Source organism: Stenella coeruleoalba (genome assembly GCF_951394435.1).
Source record: "Stenella coeruleoalba genome assembly, chromosome: 5".
Taxonomy (NCBI): domain Eukaryota; kingdom Metazoa; phylum Chordata; class Mammalia; order Artiodactyla; family Delphinidae; genus Stenella; species Stenella coeruleoalba.
In genome coordinates this window covers 83,245,763-83,266,464 of record NC_137150.1, presented here as the reverse complement: position 1 = coordinate 83,266,464, position 20,702 = coordinate 83,245,763, and the positions used below count along the sequence as shown (strand labels likewise).

The following is a 20,702-nucleotide window of genomic DNA, read 5'->3' as shown; positions in this document are numbered from 1 at the left end:
ATTTCAGGTAGTACCATGAACTTGATTAGTTCTTCGAAGGGTTAACTGAGATGGAAAACTGGAAGGTAGATATGCAGCAGAAGAAACAGAGATTGCTTTGTGTGGAGACTTATGCTAAATCTTACTCTGCTCTTTTGGACCAGTACCTCTAAGATGTGCTGCGTTTGTGTCACAAGTTCTAAAAGTGACATTCTTTTGGAAATCCAGGTAAATGTAATCTTAGTGCTATCATTATTTAAATAAAAGCTGTTTTCAAATAACCAAGCTGTCACGATGTCAAACAGGGAATCTACTGTGATAAGTCAGAAGATGGAAAAATGGTGCCAATTGTCACCGAGTAAATGAAAAAATTTTCTAGGAGTTAGACCTTGGGCTGCCTTGTATGTTAATGAACTCTTTAATCCAGCAAATGTTCAAGCTTGATGATTTTTGCCAGAGATGTAGAGATGCCAATACTGAGCAACAAACTTGACCAGATGACTTAATGTCTTTCAGCTAACTCTAATATTCCATAGTTTTATGTTATTGAGTTTCAGTTCTTGGGACAAATAAATATTCAGCCATATGCATTCAAGTACAGAATAATAGGAAGTACAGACCTTATGAAACACAAATAATTTGGTTGTCAACAAAGACACAGATTCTCCAGATGTGTTGGTTTTGTCTGGATTATTCAATATAAATGTGTTAGAACAACACACTATCTGATTCAGATGTTATGAAAACTTTGGTTATAATATTGACCTATAGGTAATTGAAATGTATAATCTGTACAATATTGATTGTAGGTAAACCTAGATAGCATAGTCACCATCAAATATTCATTTAATAAGTAATTGTTGCATGTTTCTTATATGCCAGCATTTTGCTAGGCTCTGGGAATCCAATGGTAAATGATAAAGATGTAGTGTTATGGATCATATAGTCTAGTAGAATATTCCATATGATAAAGAAATTAACAGTCAAGTGAATAAGAATAAGTGTAAACTGGGATAAATGTCAAGAAGGAGAGCAACATTGTGCTAATATTAAAAATAATTGAGTATTCAGGTGCCACTTCAGAGTATTTTGGAAAGGCCTCTCTGAGGAAGTGAGATCTACGAGATGCAATCATAGGAAAGGGGTGGGGGGAAAGGCAAGCACTACAGGCTGAAGGAACAGAATATGCTAAAAACTCGAGGTGGGAGGTGTTGAAGTATTGAAAAAAGCCAGCAGAGTTGCAGAGTTGGAGTCTGGTGAGCAAGGTAAGCAAGGGCAAGATGGACAAAAGATGAGATTGGAGTCATAGGCATGAGCCAGGTGATACAGAGCCTTGGAAAAAGTTTGAAATACAAGGCCATAGAAAAATTTAAAGCAGAGGGTCTATATGATCTGAATTACATTTTAAGAAGGTATCTCTTGCAACTGCTGAAATGAAATGTGAGGGAACAGAAACAGCAGAAGGACAGAGATGGTTAGAAAGCTGTTGCTGCAATCCAAGTGAGCACTGGTCAAGTCTTGGACTCAGGTAAAAAAGAAGAGATAAAAAGAAGTAGAAAGATATAATATTTAGTCTAGAGACAGACTCAATATGATGTGTATGGAGGGTGATGGAAAGAAAAGAAGATCTATTGTTTTTGATTACCTTAATAGGCTCCTAAAGTGTTAATTTTTTTGTTTTTTATTTATTTATTTTTATGTGGCCATGTTCTTAGTTTTGCAGAATTTTTTTCCTGTTTCTACTTTATACTTTTTTCTTTGTTTTGTTTTTGGCTTTTGGTATAGCTTAATATTTTATTAGAGAAGTTCCATGTTTTATTAATTTACTTTCTTGTCTTGTTGAAGATAGTATTACAATATCTATAACTATATTGCTTTTGGAGTTTATTATATTTGGATTTTCTGAAACTAATTGCATGATGTCATCAGAAAGGGGTTGCACATTCTGCCTGAATAGTGAGAAGGTTTTGTTCGTAGTAGTCTGCTTCCACCTGACTTGTCTAGTGAGGAAATTATTCCAATATTTTATATCTCTTCTTTATCTTTCATAGTATTTCACATGTTTTACAATTGAAATGTATTCTTTCTTATTCCACATGTGAGGATGTCCAGTGGCTATCCATTTGTACTCTTGTTAATATAGGTTGGCCAAAAAGTGACTTAGGTTTTAAGTAAAAATAAAAGACACATTTTTCATTTTCACCAAGAACTTTACTGAGCAACGTATTAACCCTTTTTTTCTTAACATCTTTATTGGAGCATAATTGCTTTACAATGGTGTGTTAGTTTCTGCTTTATAACAAAGTGAATCGGCTATACATATACATATATCCCCATATCTCCTCCCTCTTGTGTTTCCTGCCCACCCTCCCTATCCCACCCCTCTAGGTGGTCACAAAGCACAGTGCTGATCTTGTGCTATGTGGCTGCTTCCCACTAGCTATTTATTTTATATTTGGTAGTGTATATATGTCCAGGCCACTCTCTCACTTTGTCCCAGCTTACCCTTCCCCCTCCCCATGTCCTCAAGTCCATTCTCTATGTCTGTGTCTTTATTCCTGTCCTGCCCCTATGTTCTTCAGAACCTTTTTTTAAATATATATATTCCATATATATGTGCTAGCGTATGGTATTTGCTTTTCTCTTTCTGACTTACTTCACTCTGTATGACAGACTCTAGGTCCATCCACCTCACTACAAATAACTCAATTTTGTTTCTTTATATGGCTGAGTAATATTCCATTGTATATATGCACCACATCTTCTTTATCCATTCACCTGTGGATGGACACTTAGGTTGCTTCCACGTCCTGGCTATTGTAGACAGAGCTGCAGTGAACATTGTGGTACATGACTCCTTTTGAATTATGGTTTTCTCAGGGTATATGCCCAGTAGTGGGATTGCTGGGTCATATAGTAGTTCTATTTTTAGTTTTTTAAGGAACTTCCATACTGTTCTCGATAGTGGCTGTATCAATTTATATTCCCACCAACAGTGCAAGAGGGTTCCCTTTTCTCCACAGCCTCTCCAGCATTTATTGTTTGTAGAGTTTTTGATGATGGCCATTCTGACTGGTGTGAGATGGTATCTCATTGTAGTTTTGATTTGCATTTCTCTGATGATTAGTGATGTTGAGCATCCTTTCATGCGTTTTATGGCAATCTGTATATCTTCCTTGGAGAAATGTCTATTTAGGTCTTCTGCCCATTTTTGGATTGGCTTGTTTTTTTGATATTGAGCTTCATGAGCTGCTTGTAAATTTTGCAGATTAATCCATTGTCACTTGCTTCATTTGCAGATATTTTCTCCCATTCTTAGGGTTGTCTTTTCATCTTGTTTATGGTTTCCTTTGTTGTGCAAAAACTTTTAGCTTTCATTAGGTCCCATTTGTTTATTTTTGTTTTTATTTCCCTTTCTCTAAGAGGTGGGTCAAAAAGGATCTTACTGGGATTTATGTCATAGAGTGTTCTGCCTATGTTTTCCTCTAAGAGTTTTATAGTGTCTGGCCTTACATTTAGGTCTTTAATCCATTTTGAGTTTATTTTTGTGTATGGTGTTAGGGAGTGTTCTAATTTCATTCTTTTACATGTAGCTGTTCAGTTTTCCCAGCACCACTTATTGAAGAGGCAGTCTTTTCTCCATTGTATATTCTTGCCTCCTTTATCAAAGATAAGGTGACCATATGTGCATGGGTTTACCTCTGGGCTTTCTATCCTGTTCCATTGATCTATATTTTTGTCTTTGTGACAGGAGCATACTGTCTTGATTACTGTAGCTTTGTAGTTTAGTCTGAAGTGTGAGAGCCTGATTCTTCTAGCTCTGTTTTTATTCCTCAAGATTGCTTTGGCTGTTTGGTGTCTTTTGTGTTTCCATACAAATTGTGAAATTTTTTGTTGTAGTTCTGTGAAAAATGCCAGTGGTAGTTTGATAGGGATTGCATTGAATCTGTAGATTGCTTTGGGTAGTAGAGTCATTTTCACAGTGTTGATTCTTCCAGTCCAAGAACATGGTATATCTCTCCATCTATTTGTATCATCTTTAATTTCTTTCATCAGTGTCTTATAATTTTCTGCATACAGGTCTTTTGTCTCCTTAGGTAGGTTTATTCCTAGGTATTTTATTCTTTTTGTTGCAATGGTAAATAAGAGTGTTTCCTTAATTTCTCTTTCAGATTTTTCATCATTAGTGTATAGGAATGCAAGAGACTTCTGTGCATTAATTTTGTATCCTGCAACTTACCAAATTCTTTGAGTAGCTCTAGTAGTTTTCTGGTAGAGTCGTTAGGATTCTCTGTGTATAGTATCATGTCATCTGCAAACAGTGACAGCTTTAGTTCGTCTTTTCTGATTTGGATTCCTTTTATTTCTTTTTCTTCTCTGATTGCCGTGGCTAAAACTTCCAAATCTATGTTGAATAACAGTGGTGAGAGTGGACAACGTTGTCTTGCTCCTGATCTTAGTGGTAATGGTTTCAGTTTTTCACCATTGAGAACAATATGGGCTGTGGGTTTGTCATATATGGCCTTTATTATGTAGAGGTAAGTTCCCTCTATGCCTACTTTCTGGAGCGTTTTTATCATAAATGGATATTGAATTTTGTCAAAAGCTCTTTCTGCATCTATTGAGATGATCATATGGTTTTTATCCTTTAATTTGTTAATATGGTTTATCACATTGATTAATTTGCATATATTGAAGAATCCTTGCATTCCTGGAATAAACCCCACTTGATCATGGTGCATGATCCTTTTAATGTTCTGTTGGATTCTGTTTGCTAGTATTTTGTTGAGGATTTTTGTTCATCAGTGATATTGGCCTGTAGCTTTCTTTCTTTGCGACATCTTTGTCTGGTTTTGGTAACAGGGTTATCGTGGCCTCATAGAATGATTTTGGAGTGTTCCTCTCTCTTCTATATTTTGGAAGAGTTTGAGAACGATAGGTGTTAGCTCTTCTCTAAATGTTTGACAGAATTCACCTGTGAAGCCATCTGATCTGGGGCTTTTGTTTGTCGGAAGATTTTTACTCACAGTCTCAATTTCAGTACTTGTGATTGGTCTGTTCATATTTTCTATTTCTTCCTGGTTCAGTCTCAGAAGGGTGTGCTTTTCTAAGAATTTGTCCATTTCTTCCAGGTTGTCCATTTTATTGGCAGAGAGTTGCTTGTAGTAATCTCTCATGATCCTTTGTATTTCTGCAGTGTCAGTCATTACTTCTCCTTTTTCATTTATAATTCTGTTGATTTGAGTCTTCTCCCTTTTTTTCTTGATGAGTCTGGCTAATGGTTTATCAATTTTGCTTATCTTCTCAAAGGACCGCCTTTTAGTTTGATTGATGTTTGCTATTGTTTCCTTCAATTCTTTTTCATTTATTTCTGATCTGTTGTTTATGATTTCTTTCCTTCTGCTAACTTTGGGTTTTTTTTGTTCTTCTTTCTCTAATTGCTTTAGGTGTAAGGTTAGGTTGGTTATTTAAGATGTTTCTTGTTTCTTGAGGTAGGATTGTATTGCCATAAACTTCCCTCTTAGAACTGCTTTTGCTGCATCCCATAGGTTTTGAGTTGTCGTGTTTTCATTGTCATTTGTTTCCAGGTATTTTTTAATTTCCCCTTTGATTTCTTCAGTGATCTCTTGGTTATTAAGTAGTGTATTGTTTAGCCTCCATGTGTTTGTATTTTTTACAGATCTTTTTCCTGTAATTGACATCTAATCTCATAGTGTTGTTGTCGGAAAAGATACTTGATATGATTTCCATTTTCTTAAGTTTACCAAGGCTTGTTTTGTGACTCAGGATATGATCTGTCCTGGAGAATGTTCCATAAGCACTTGAGAAGAAAATGTATTCTGTTGTTTTTGGATGGAATGTCCTATAAATATCAATTAAGTCCATCTTGTTTAATGTATCATTTGAAGCTTGTGTTTCCATATTTATTTTCATTTTGGATGATCTGTCCATTGGTGAATGTGGGGTGTTAAACTCCCCTACTATGATTGTGTTACTGTCAATTTCTCCTTTTATGACTGTTATCATTTGCCTTAGGTTTGAGGTACTCCTGTATTTGGTGTATAAATATTTACAATCGTTATATCTTCTTCTTGGATTGATCCCTTGATCATTATGTAGTGTCCTTCTTTGTCTCTTGTAATAGTCTTTATGTTAAAGTCTATTTTGTCTGATATGAAAATTGCTACTCAAACTTTCTTTTGATTTCCATTTGCATGGAATATCTTTTTCCATCCCCTCATTTTCAGTCTGTATGTGTCCCTAGGTCTGAAGTGGGTCACTTGTAGATAGCATATGTACGGGTCTTGTTTTTGTATCCATTCAGCCAGTCTATGTCTTTTGGTTGGAGCATTTAATCCATTTACAGTTAAGATAATTATTGATATATATGTTCCTAATACCATTTTCTTAATTGTTTTGGGTTTGTTATTGTAGGTCTTTTCCTTCTCTTGTGTTTCCTGCCTAGAGAAGTTCCTTTAGCATTTGTTGTAAAGCTGATTTGGTTTTGCTGAATTCTCTTAACTTTTGCTTGTCTATAAAGGTTTCAATTTCTCCATCAAATCTGAATAAGATCCCTGCTGGGTCGAGTAATCTTGGTTGTAGGTTTTTCTCCTTCATCACTTTAAATATGTCCTGCCACTCCCTTCTGGCTTGTAGAGTTTCTGCTGAAAGATCAGCTGTTAACCTTATGTGGATTCCCTTGTGTGTTATTTGTTGTTTTTCCCTTGCTGCTTTTAATATGTTTTCTTTGTATTTAATTTTTGACAGTTTGATTAATATGTGTCATGGTCTGTTTCTCCTTGGATTTATCCTGTGTGGGACTCTCTGCACTTCCTGGTGTTGACTGACTATTTCCTTTCACATATTATGGAAGTTTTCAACTATTATTTCTACAAATATTTTCTCAGACACTTTCTTTTTCTCTTCTTCTTCTGGGACCCCTATAATTCGAATGTTGGTGCATTTAATGTTGTCCGAGCAGTCTGTGAGACTGTCCTCAATTCTTTTCATTCTTTTTTCTTCATTCTGCTCTGTGGTAGTTATTTCTACTGTTTTATGTTCCAGGTCAGTTATCCGTTCTTCTGCCTCAGTTATTCTGCTATTGATTCCTTCTGGAGTATTTTTAGTTTCATTTATTTTGTTGTTCATCACTGTTTGTTTGCTCTTTAGTTCTTCTAGGTCCTTGTTAAACCTTTCTTGTATTTTCTCCATTCTATTTCCAAGATTTTGGATCATCTTTAGTTTCATTACTCTGAGTTTTTTTTAGGTAGACTGCCTATTTCCTCTTCATTTGTTTGGTCTGATGGGTTTTGCCTTGCTCCTTCATCTGCTGTGTGTTTTTCTGTCTTCTTATTTTGCCTAACTTACTGTATTTGGGGTCTCCTTTTTGCAAGCTGCAGGTTCATAATTTCCATTGTTTGTGGTGTCTGCCCCCAGTGGCTAAGGTTGGTTCAGTGGGTTATGTAGACTTCCTGGTGGAGGGGACCTGTGCCTGTGTTCTGGTTGATGAGGCTGGATCTTTTCTTTCTGGTGGGCAGGACCGCATCCAGTGGTGTATTTTGGAGTGTCTGTGACCTTATTATGATATTAGGCAGCCTCTCTGCTAATGGGTGGGGTTGTATTCCTGTCTTGCTAGTTGTTTGGCATAGGTTGTCCAGCACTGTAACTTGCTGTTCATTTAGTGGGGCTGGGTCTTAGCATTGAGATGGAGATCTCTGGGAGAGCTTTCGCTGTTTGATATTACGTGGGGTCAGGAGTTCTCTGGTGCATCAATGTCCTGAACTCGGCTCTCCCACCTCAGAGGCACAGGCCTGATACTCGGCCGGAGCACCAAGATCCTGTCAGCCACATGGCTCAGAATAAAAGGGAGTAAGAAGAAAGAAAGAAAGGAAGGAAGGAAGGAAGGAAGGAATAAAGAAAGAAAGAAAGAAAGAGGAAGAAAGGAAGAAAGAAAGAAAAGGAAAGAAAAGAAAGTTATTAAAATAAAAGATAATTATTAAAAATAAAAAGTAGTAAAAAAAAGAAACAAGAGAGCGACCAAACCAAAAAACAAATCCACCAATGATAATAAGTGCTAAAAACTATACTAAAAAAAAAAGGACAGATAGAACCCTAGGACAAACGGTAAAAGCTAAGCTATACAGACAAACTCACACAAAGAAGCATACACATACACACTCACAAAAAGAGAAAAAGGAAAAAAATATCTATGTATAAAAAAACCAAGGAAGAGAGCTACCAAATCAATAAACAAATCTACAAATGACAATAAACTCTAAATACTAAACTAAGATAAACAGAAAACCAGAAACAAATTAGATGCAGAATGCAAACCCCAAGTCTACAGTTGCTCCCAAAGTCTACCACCTCAATTTTGGGATGATTCGCGGGAATCTGTTCCCTGTCCAGGCAGGAGGGGGTTAAAGGAGCAGCTGATTCAAGGGCTCTGGCTCACTCAGGCCAAGGGAGGAAGGGGTATGGAATGAGGGGTGAAACTGTGGTGGCAGAGGCTGGCATGACATTGCACCAACGTTGTGCCTGAGGTGGGCTGTGTGCTTTCCCAGGGAAGTTATCCCTGGATCACAGGACCCTGGCAGTGGCAGGCTGCCCGGACTCCCAGGAGGGGAGGTGTTGATAGTGACCTGTGCTTGCACACAAGCTTCTTGGTGGCTGCAGCAGCAGCCTTAGCATCTTATGCCTGTCTCTGTTGTTCGCACCTATAGCCATGGCTCACACCCATCTCTGGAGCTCCTTTAGGCAGTGCTCTGAATCCCCTCTCCTCACACACCCTGAAACAATGGTCTCTTGCCTCTTAGGCAGTTCTAGACTTTTTCCCAGACTCCCTCCCAGCTAGCTGTGGCGCACTAGCCCCCTTCAGGCTGTGTTCATGCAGCCAACCCCAGTCCTCTCCCTGGGATCTGACCTCCGAAGCCTCAGCCTCAGCTCCCAGCCTCCACCCATCACAGCAGGTGAGCAGACAAGTGTCTCAGTCTGGTGAGTGCTGGTTGGCACCAATCCTCTGTGCGGGAATCTCTCCACTTTGCCCTCTGCACCCCTGTTGCTGTGCTCTCCTCCGTGGCTCCAAAGCTTCCCCCTCCTCCACCCTCTGTCTCCATCAGTGAAGGGGCTTCCTAGTGTGTGGAAACTTTTCCTCCTTCTCTGCCCCTTCCCAGAGGGGCATGTCCTGTCCCTGTTCTTTTGTCTCTGTTTTTTCTGTTTTCTTTTGCCCTACCCAGGTACGTGGGGAGTTTCTTGACTTTTGGGAAGTCTGAGGTCTTCTGCCAGCATTCAGTAAGTGTTCTGTAGGAGTTGTTCCTCATGTAGATGTATTTCTGATGTTTGTGGGGAGGAAGGTGATCTCCACGTCTTACTCCTCTGTCATCTTGAAGGTCTCTTGAACAACGTATTTACATTTTTGTTCCACTACCTTCTGCCATTTTTCAGGCAACGTCATAATTCCATCTTCACAAAATTTTTTATCTTTTTGAGCAAAGAACTGTTCCAGGTGCCTTTTACAGTCTTCCAGGGAATTGAAATATTTTCCATTAAGAGAATTTTGTAAAGACCGAAATAAATGGAAATTCGAAGGTGCCATGTCTGGTGAATATGGCGGATGAATCAGAACTTCCCAACCAAGCTGTAACAGTTTTCACCTCATTATCAAAGAAACATGAGGTATTGCATTATCCTGATGGAAGATTATGCATTTTCTGTTGACTAATTCCAGACACTTTTCATCTAATGCTGCCTTCATTTGGTCTAATTGGGAGCAGTACCTGTTGGAATTAATCGTTTGGTTTTCTAGAAGGAGCTCATAACAGAGGACTCCCTTCCAATCCCACAATATACATAACAAAACACCACCTTTGGATGAAGACCAGCCTTTGGTGTGGTTGGTGTTGGTTCATTTCACTTGCCCCACAATCTCTTCCACTCCACGTTATTGTACAGTATCCACTTTCCATTGCATGTCACAATTTGTTTTAAAAACAGAATATTTTCATTACTTTTTTTTTTTCTTTGTGCGGTATGTGGGCCTCTCACTGCTGTGGCCTCTCCCGTTGTGGAGCACAGGCTCCGGACACGCAGGCTCAGTGGCCATGGCTCACGGGCCCAGCCGCTCCGCGGCATGTGGGATCTTCCTGGACCGGGGCACGAACCCGTGTCCCCTGCATTAGCAGGCGGACTCTCAACCACTGCGCCACCAGGGAAGCCCTCATTACGTTTAAGTAGAGAATCACATGCGGAAATACAGTCAAGAAGGTTTTTTTCTCTTAACTTTTGTGGAACCCAAACATCAAAGCGATTAACGTAACCAAGCTGGTACAAATGATTTTCAACACTTGATTTGGATATTTTGAGTATGTTGCCTATCTCCCACGTGGTATAACGTTGCTTGTTCTCAATTAATGTCTCAATTGGATCGTTATCAACTTTAACTGGTCTACCTGACCGTGGAGCATCGTCCAGCGAGAAATCTCCAGCATGAAATTTTGCACACCATTTTTGACACATTTGATCAGTCACAGCACCTTCTCCATACACTGCACAAATCTTTTTGTATTTCAGTTGCTTTTTTACCTTTCTTGAAGTAATAAAGCATCATATGCCAAAAATGTTGCTTTTTCTCTTCCATCTTCAATATTAAAATGGCTACACAAAAATTCACCAATTTTGATAAGTATTTTTTAAGTGCACACTGATATGATGGCTGTCACAATACCATCTAACAAATTGTTTTGAATGAAGTTAAAGACAACTAAGTGCTACTAGAGCCATCTTATGGGAAAAAATGAACGAAACTTTTGGCCAACCCAATACTATAAAAAGCCTTTTAATTTTAAATGGTTGGAAATGGAAAAACAAAATGTGATGTAGCTATACAATGGAATACTATCCTACAATAAAATAAATGAAGTACCAGGGAATTCATAAAACTCAGCAACAATTCAACTCAATTCAAAAATGGGCAAAGGATTTAAAGACATTTCTCCAAAGAAGATATACGAATGGCCAGTAAGAACATGAAAGATGCTTGACCTCACTAAATGCAGCTCAGAATATCTTCTTAAACTCTGAAACTTAAATTTAGAATACTTACCATACAAATCATGGTTTAATGACAGTGATGTACTATAGCTTGATCTTACTTTAATGCATTATATTCATTATGCTTATTGCATATTTTCTTGTCTCTTCAATTGGATTATACGTACATTTTTTCTTTTTTCTACATCCTTCATGTTATCAACAGCTTCTTTTTTTCCAAGTTATATTTATAAGTGTACCACTTTGTTTCTGTGCTTTATTGTAATTTCTCTTAATTTGGAAATTCAGCTTTCTCTTCCATTTGAACATCGTTCCCATTTTCCCTTTCAAAGTTAGATGTACCTGAGAAATTATTTTCTCATAATGAGAAGTCCCATCACTTTGCTATTTCTCCTGACTTCTCTCTCCAAGGTTGTTTGGACATGTTGTTCCCTGGAAAAGAAGAATTGTGATTATTCTGTGTAACTCCAGAAAACAGAATGAAGATTAATTGCAGGAAGTGAGAGGAAGAAAGATTGTAACTCAGTTTGTGGAGACCTTGCTAATAACTGCAACTATGTGGTGGTCTCTGGAAGTGCCCAGGCAGGAGCTGCCCATTTATCAGCTCCTGGAGAAGGAATGCCAACATTGCAGTGTCATGTCTTAGAAGAATGATTCCTTCCAGATTTTTCCTGACTCTAAGATTCCATCATTCAGAGATGATTTTTTTCAACTCCCCCTCCCCCACCCCATCTTCTTCTCTAGAGTCTATGCAAAAATTTAAATAAAAGAAAATATAAGATAAAATAAAATCAAATAAAATAACACCTCTCTGGCATAGCCACCAAATTAACATCTTCAGGATAATTGCATTTCTCCTCTCTGACCCCTCTTTGACTTTGCACTTTGCACTGGTGGACTTTGTTTCCACCTTTCCAACATGTGCATCCCTTTCTGTTATTATTAGTGCGGTCAGCTCCCAGCACTACAATTAGTCTTAGCTGCATTCTCCAAATCTCATTTTTTATTTTCTATTTTTTTTTACATTTAGCATGAACTGACATGGAGAAATAAATGGCCACATTGGCATTGAGAGACTAACAGGAAGTCTTGCCTTATTCCCATAATTCCTCAAATTTATTTTCCCATCTATCATTTTATTAAGTTGAAATACAATTTCTTACATATCTCTACTACTCAGTTGAAATACCACATTGTGTCATACTTTTCTATTGGGAAAAGAATCCTAGTTTGTCAGGTTAAAGGCTTTTCCTTGATTTAAACCATCTGAATATACTTTCTGCATCCCGTTTTGCTATAATCAGCTTTCACAAGAGTCAGCCCTGTTCCATACCTCTGAGAATACTATACTATGTTCAGTGTCTTAATATAAACTCTGCTGTTCTAGCCAGAATTTAAGTGTGATTAAAGCTCAAGTGTGATTAAATTCTTAATCTGATGCCTAATAGTACATAACAAAAAAGACAGTAGACCTTCTACCCAAATACTAGAAGGTGTAGGAGTAAGATTGAAGTAGGTTTAAGATTGACTCCTTTGAGAGAAGCATTATTTTTTGTTGAACTTAAATACATGTAAAGGTTTCAAAGGTGGAAATTATGTGCTCTTGCAAAGATTTAATGTGTGGTGTGAGAGAGCATATATGGCCTAGGAAAATCCAAATGAGCTCAGAGGTACTTGCCCACTCACTATCAGAATGACCTCATTGTTAACTAGCCACATAGGATCTTCCCTGGATGTTAAATGTTAGAATCATAAAGGCCTTCATGGCTCATGTCACATTTGATTGTTATTGCTAATACATAGTTTGTGGAATCATTCACGCTCTTTATCAGCCTAGTATTTCCAGGATGAAGGATATCATGTATGCAAAATGCCAATGCAGTAACAAGTACACTATAGGCACTTAAAACAAGCCAGGCCCTTCTCCCTCTTACCCCCAAATCCACTCACTAGCTTTCTATTTTTGCCTAAGCTCTTCAGCAATAAAAAATATACCTGGGCAATAAATAATATACATCCTGCCATTTCCATTCTTTAAAGGTGGAAATCCGGAATTGGGCCTCTTTCTTTCAATAGGCTTATCCTGCATTATCTGTTTGAAGACAGAGCCTCTGAAGGGGCTCTCAAGACAAAAGTACTACATCAGCCTTTTATATGGTCTTCGAAAATCATTAAACCTGAAAAAATCTATTTGGCCTATCATGTTTACATATGTCTCACTCATATCTTGCCAGGTTACTTCCTTTCTCAGGAGTTAAATTTGCTTTCCTCTATTCCCTTAATGTTTCCACGTTGAGTGAAAAAAAGCAACATATACATGACACCACCCCTATCATCACCACGTACACACTCAGACACACATACGCACATCTATCTGTAGATTTACAAAGATTATTTTACACTCGATTTCTTTTATACTCTTGCTAAATCAGCATGTTAATTTATTTTCAAGGCTTCTTATATGATTGAATAGGTGAAAGCTTGAGAAAAAGTTTTGATTGTTGTGTATGTGTTGGCAGAGGGCAGGGAGGCTATAATCAGCCTTGAAGGAAGCTAATGTCACCATACATACTAGCACACCACAATCTCACATTTCTAGTCTCATGATGGCTGCAAATCTTGGTGAAGTCTAGTCTTTTTTTTCCCCTAGGAGGGAGAAGACTTGAAACTGCACTCCTGAGCTGAGAGGATAGATGGCTGCTAAATTATCTCAAGGAATGTAACAGCAACATTCAGAATGATCCATCATCTTGAATAAGTTGTTTTCTCCTCTCACTCTAGTCCAGTGGGGAGGATGCGTAACATCTTGGAAAGGGGAAAAATACAGGAGTACTTTGGGGGAATTTTTTTAGCAAATATAGTGAAGAGTGAAGTCTGGGAATATAACAATGAGCCAAAATAACAAGTGAGAGCGGTTGCTGAGGAGGGTGTGAGGTGAAGAGGAGGTGGACGTCTAAACTCTGGCAGGTACATATGCATATCAGCACCTCCCCTTCTTTCTCCCTTTACTTTTACCCTGAGTGGAGAAAGACTGAACATTGGAAGAAGGCTGGGAGAAGAGATGTGAGAAGGAGAGACCAAAATCCCAATCGTCTACTCTAGTTCTGGTATCTATGGGTCATTAGGAACCTTGAGCACATAAGCCAGGTAACTTTCTGAAGCTTCTTTAGGGTCTTAATTTTCTTTTTGTCAAAAGAGAAATTTTTGTGCATCTCTTTTACCTCATTTTTTCTGATTTTCTCTTTATTTTCCCAAAACTCTTGTGTACTTTTCATCTGCTATAGAGTTCCTCTTGGGATACCTCATCCAGGTCCCCTGCCATCCTCTGCCAATGCCCAAAGCTCCAAATGACCTCTTCCTTTCAGAGTTCATTACAACTAACACCCAGATTCAGAATGCAGTTCATTTCATTTATGTAGGTATTCAACTGAATTAATTCACATGGAATTATAAAAAATGGAATTTAACGATTCCTGAGTTTCTACTTTTATAATCTAAATGAAATACTAATTGATGGTCTGAATCTAGAATAGATGTTTGGAGGGAAGGCTTTTCCCAAAGTTCTGGTCTCTTCCTACCTCTACCCCTCCCATTTAATGAACCATCTTTGGAATGGTTTGGCTTTGCTTTATCTGCTCACCTTTTTGAGCCCTGGTAAATATTTCTGTATCCCATTGTACTTAGAAACAATTGTAGGGGTAGGCACATTTTCATATAGGCAAATCACAAATCCAAAAATGGAGAATTTCCTTTTTAATACCAAGATCTGGCTATTAATTTACTCACACATTACAGAGCACAACTTTTAAAGATGGTAGGAAGTTTATCATACATGTTTAATAAATATTCTTTATTTATACTGATAGAAATGCACAAAAGAGCCTAGCAGGTTTTTAAATAATAGTTAAATAAAAATAACCAAGAGCCATTGACTTCTTGCCTCTTTATCTCGCTGTACAAATGTCTGATTTTAATTTTATTCTTTAAATGTATTTTAACTCTCAAAACTGCCATTTATGGTAAATAATACTATAGACACTCAAATATGTTATGTACGTTAATATCTTGACGACCACACCTGTTGTTTATTATTGTCAGGTGAACAGGGTTTTGTGCAATCCTCAGAATAATGCTTTTTCTGTCATCACTCTGCATCTATGTAAGCTTAGTGTAACATGTCATAGATTAGAAAAAACTCTAATTCCACATTAGTTTCTTTCTTTTTTTTTTTTTTAAATTCACACCTGCACATCTCTGCAGCACATGTCTACAGAGCTCATTTAAAACCCAAGCAGCCTCAAGCACATCTGTTTGGTTCATGCTCTGCTCCAGCTTCAGAAGTCACTCATATGCAAAAACACATGAATATGGGAAATGCTATGTATTACTGGTAGATTTGGAAATCATTAGAAAAAAGGCCTTTATATATAGCAAGATGTTAAAATGAAGTTCTTTGAAACTCATTGTTTAAGCTGAGTTCCCAAAATGTCAGGGACAAAAGAATGGAGGCAAATTCTGAATTAATAGTCCAAAGTGAGATGATGAACCGTCTTCCTAGGATTTGCAAAGGAGACTTGAAAATACTGGTTTTATGACCCTTGACTGACCATATACCTTTAGCCTATAAAGGGGGACACAGAGGCCTAGAGAAGGAAAGTTGGGAATTTGAAAAGGCTTTCCCTAGAGAGATGCTCAAATCGAGTCATGTGTATTCACCACCTTCACCGTCCCAAAAGTGGAGGGTAGGGAGGGCGGGGCTTCATCCTCCCTTTACTAGTGTGAGGAACTTCAGTGGGACCAATCAGAGAGTTTAAGTAACTTTCCTGTAGTTTGAGGAACAGTGAACTTCTGTCTGACACAGACTTGAGGATTGAGCAGGAGGCCATGTCTGAAGCTTCCTCCTTGCATAAGAAGCAAAAAGGGAAGTAGATGTGGCAGGGACAGCCTGCATGCCCAGAGTTTGATGAGCTAAAGATCTGTGAATGTTTCCCATGGATCTAGTGTGGACTCTCTAGAGGAACTTGCTTGGAGTAGTCTTTGATGCACCTTGAGAGAGTTGTTTGGAAGAGCTAGGAGATCTCAGCCAACAGGCCTGAGGCTAATGGAGGAATAAAGTTGCCAGCTTGGGGAGATGCATTTGTACTATAGAGGGAGCTTCAGGGGGAGATCCCTGGAAATTGAGAAGAGGGGGTGTCTGAGCAATCCACAAAGCACCTGATGAGAGGAGCCAGCACTAAACTACCACAGCTAGATGAAACCTGGGGCAGGTTACAAGGGTACCAGTACAGTAACACCTTTTCTATACAACCATGCTACACACACACACACACACACACACACACACACACACACCTCTTCCTCCAAAGGATCCAGGAATCACAGCTAATGTTTATTTTTTTAAGGGGATAAGTACTTTTTAAAAATAGGCTTTATTTTAGAGCAATTTTAGGTTCACAGCAGTATTGAGCAATTTCCCACTTACTCCCTGCCCCACACATGCAAAGCCTTCCTCATTATCAATATCCCCCACCAGAGTGGTACATTTATTATAATTGATGAAGTTACATCGACTTATCATTATCACCTGAAGTCCATAGATTACATTAAATTTCAATCTTGGTATTGTACATTCTGTGGGTTTGGATAAATTTATAATGATGTGCGTCCACCATCATAGTATCAGTATACAGAGTAGTTTCATTGTCCTAAAAGTCCTCTGTGCTCTGCCCAGTCATCCTTCCCTTCTACCAATCCCTGGCAAGCACTGCTTTTTTTTTTACTGTCTCCACAATTTTTCCTTTTCTAGAATGTCACATAGTTGGAATCAGACAGTATGTATCCTTTAAAGATTGCCTTCTTTCACTTAATAATTGCATTTATGTCTCCTTCATGTTTTTTCATGGCTTGATATTTACTTCTTTTTAGCTTTGAATAATATTCTATTGTCTGGATGTACCCCAGTTTATTTATCCATTCACCTACTAAAGAACATCTTGGTTGCTTTCAAGTTTTGGCAATTATGAATAAAGTTCCCATAAACATCTTTGTGCAGGTTTTTGTGTAGACATAAGTTCTCAACTACTTTGTTTAAATATCGAGGAGTGTGGTTGCTGGATCAAATGGTAAGAGTATGTTTACTTTTATGAGAAACCACCAAACTGTCTTCCAAAGTGGCTGTGCCATTTTGTATTCCCACCAGCAATGAATGAGAGTGTCTGCTGCCCCACATCCTTGCCAGCATTAGATTTCTTGTCAGTATTCTGGATTTTGGGCACTCTAATAGATGTGTAGTAGTATCTTGTTACTGTTTTAGCTTGCATTTCCCCGATGACATATGATGTGGAACATCTTTCAATATGCTTATCTGTCATCTGTATATCTTCTTTGATGAGGTGTCTGTTAAGGTCTTTGCCCATTTTTTTATATTGGATTTCTTTTTTTCTTATTGTTGAGTTTTAGGAATTCTTTGTATGTAACAGGCCTTTATCAGATATGTCCTTTGTAGACATTTTCTCCCAGTCTGTGGCTTGTCTTCTCATTTTCTTGACAGTGTCATTCATAGAGCAGAATTTTTTTTTAATTGAAGTATAGTTTTTACAGTATTGTGTTAGGTTCAGGTGTAAAGCAAAGTGATTCAGTTATATATATTTTTTCAGATTATTTTCTATATAGGTTTTTACAAGATATTGAATACAGTTCCCTGTGTTATACAGTAAATCCTTGTTGCTTATCTATTTTATGTATAGTAGTTCATATCTGTTAATCCCATACTCCTAATTTATCTCTTCCTTCCTTTCCCTTTTGGTAACCATAAGTTTATTTTCTATGTCTATGAGGCTGTATCTATTTTGTATATAGATTAATTTGTATTCTTTTTTATATTCCACATGTAAGTGATGTCATGTAATATTTGTCTTTTCTGTCTGAGTCACTTCACTTAGTATGATATTCCATGGAGCAGAAATTTTTAATTTTAAGGAAGTCCAGTTTATCAATTATTTGTTCACAGATTGTGCTATGGTGTTGTATCTAAAAAGTCCTCACCAAACCCAAGATGATCTAGATTTTCTCCTATATTATCTTCTAGTATTTTCATAGTTCGTATTTTACATTTAGCTTTATGATCTATTGATATTTTGAGTTAATTTTTATGAAGGGTGTAATGCCTGTGTTTAGATTCCATTATTATTATCGTTGTTGTTGTTGTTATTGTTATTTTGCATGTGAATGTCCAGTAGTTTTTCTGGCACCATTTGTTGAAAAGACTGTCATTCTCTATTGTATTGCCTTTGCTCCTTTGTCAAACATCAGTAGACAGTATTTATGTGGATCTATTTCTGGACTCTCTATTCTGTTCCATTGATTTATATGTCTATTTTACGAATATCATGCTGTCTTGATTACTATAGCTTTTTAGTAAATCTTGAAATCAAGTACTGTCAGTCCTCTAACTTTGTTTTTTCCTTCAATATTGTGTTGGCTATTCTGGGTCTTTTGCCTCTCTATATAAATTTTAGATTCAGTTTGTTGATATCCACAAAATAACTAGCTGAGATCTTGATTGGGATTTCATTGAATCTATAGACAAATTGGGAAGAACTGACATCTTGACAGTGTTGAGTGTTCCTATCCATGAACATGGAATATCTCCCCATTTATTTAGTTCTTTGATTTTGTATGTCAGAGTTATGTAGTTTTCCTCATATAGATCCTGTACATATTTTGTTAGATTTATACCTAAGCATTTCATTTTGTAGGGAGATGCTAACATAAATGGTAGTTTTTTAAATTCAAAATTCTGCTTGTTCATTGCTGGTATATGAGAAAGCAATTGACTTTTGTGTATTAACCTTGTATCCTGTGACCTTACTATAATTACTTATTAGTTCCAGAAGTTTTTAATTGATTCTTTCAGATTTTTGACATAAATGATCATGTCATCTGTGAATAAAGACAGTTTTATTTCTCCCTTCCCAATCTGTGTACCTTTCATTTCCTTTTCTTGTCTTATTGTATTATTAGGACTTCTAGTGTCATGTTGAAAATCAGTGGTGAGAGGTGATAACTTTGCCTTCTTCTTTATCTTATTGGGAAAGCATCGAGTTTCTAATCATTAAATATGATGTTAGCTGTTGGTTTTTTATAGATATTCTTTATTAAGTTGAGGAAATTTCCCGTTATTACTAGTTTACTAAGAGTTTTTATCATGAATGGGTATTGGAGCTAATGACTTTTTAACTCATGAGATAGTATGAGACATACAGTATTATAATAAATGACTGACTTTTACAAAGCATATGTGCCTTAGAAAACCTGTTATTTAAATAGGTAAATCATGTAAATTGGTTAGAAAACATATGAAACAATGGTTGTGTTTTCGCATCCACCACACCACATGGGATGTTTTGAAAACAGAAAACTTTATACAATATCTTAGATTTTAAACAGTAAATAATGGGAATACAACAGATTCTTCTGCCTGTCAATTCTGCCAAAATTCAGAATTAGTAATGTACATTCATTTCCTTAATCCTTATAAAAAGTATCATGCAATATTTTTAATGGAATATCTATTTTTTGAGAAATTCTTCTTCTGTATATTGGAGTGCACCAAAAACCATTTACATTGGTTATACTTGGCAGAAACTAGAGGAGAGAATGATGTAAAAGTCCTTGGGAAAAGATTGGACAAAGCATGTTGTGTGCTTCTTCTTGCTCTAGTTTTCTTTAGTGTGCCTACCTTTTAGTTGCACAAGAACTATCTCCACTCCACAAGTCAGTAAACGACTTTTGTTGCATGAAATGCAAGTAGTTTCCACTGCCTCTGAGAGAGTAATTTTTTATTCAACATTACTAATTTGGGTTATCTAATTCAATTATGTTTGATTGGGCCCTGCTCACTGATGAGTCAATTGAGAATCACACCATCAATATGTGCCAGACGTTATAGCAAATTTTTTAAAATTGTTACAATAGTATGATTATTAAGACTGGATAATTATTCAGATCATTTTAGGACAGTTCTATTGTTCTGATAATTTTAGTGTTTATACTTCAGTATAAAAGATCTTCCATTCATCTGCTTTTAAGTTTCTGGATGGCTTAATTGAGAAATATCCTAAAATGTTTTTTTTACAGTAATCTCTAAAAAAAAATTCAACTATTGTTCTTTGTTACTTCTTCGCCTTGTCAGATTTTTTTCTGCTTCATACTAAAATAAAATCTGGAAGTGAAAAATATCGTTGAGACCAGGATTTTGCAGTTACTAATTAAAATTTTTTGTATTCATAAAAAGACTTGTTCTCAATAATGGAATTTATAAGTTGTTTCAATTATATTATTATGAAATAATTTCACTATAATAATACATATTTATTAATTTTGCTTAAAGATATTTGTATAAATTTTATTTTGAAAAGTTCCCGCTGCTCTCAAAATTTTTTGAAAATTATTGATCTACATCAAAAGTTGAATAAACACTTCCAAAAATCATTTGTATTATAACACTCTGGGCTTGAGATTAAATAAATTATTTATATTTTAGTAAAAATAGTTAATTCTGGTATTGCATTTATAACCTATTAATTTAAACACATGGATTTAGGTTTATGTTAATAATGTCTACAAAATATGTTTGCTAAACGTTTTTATAAAGCAGACAATATTATAGAAGA

General features: G+C 36.7%; 1 long non-coding RNA gene across 2 annotated transcripts in view; it reads left to right on the top strand.

Annotated features, from left to right (window-relative positions):
- LOC307186473 overlaps positions 1-20,702 on the top strand; it is a 111,150-nt gene that overhangs the window by 13,872 nt on the left and 76,576 nt on the right. For both annotated transcript variants that reach the window (XR_013828342.1, XR_013828343.1), the window contains exon 2: positions 8-207. This is a non-coding gene — a long non-coding RNA (uncharacterized lncRNA). The remainder of the gene's footprint in view (positions 1-7; positions 208-20,702) is intronic.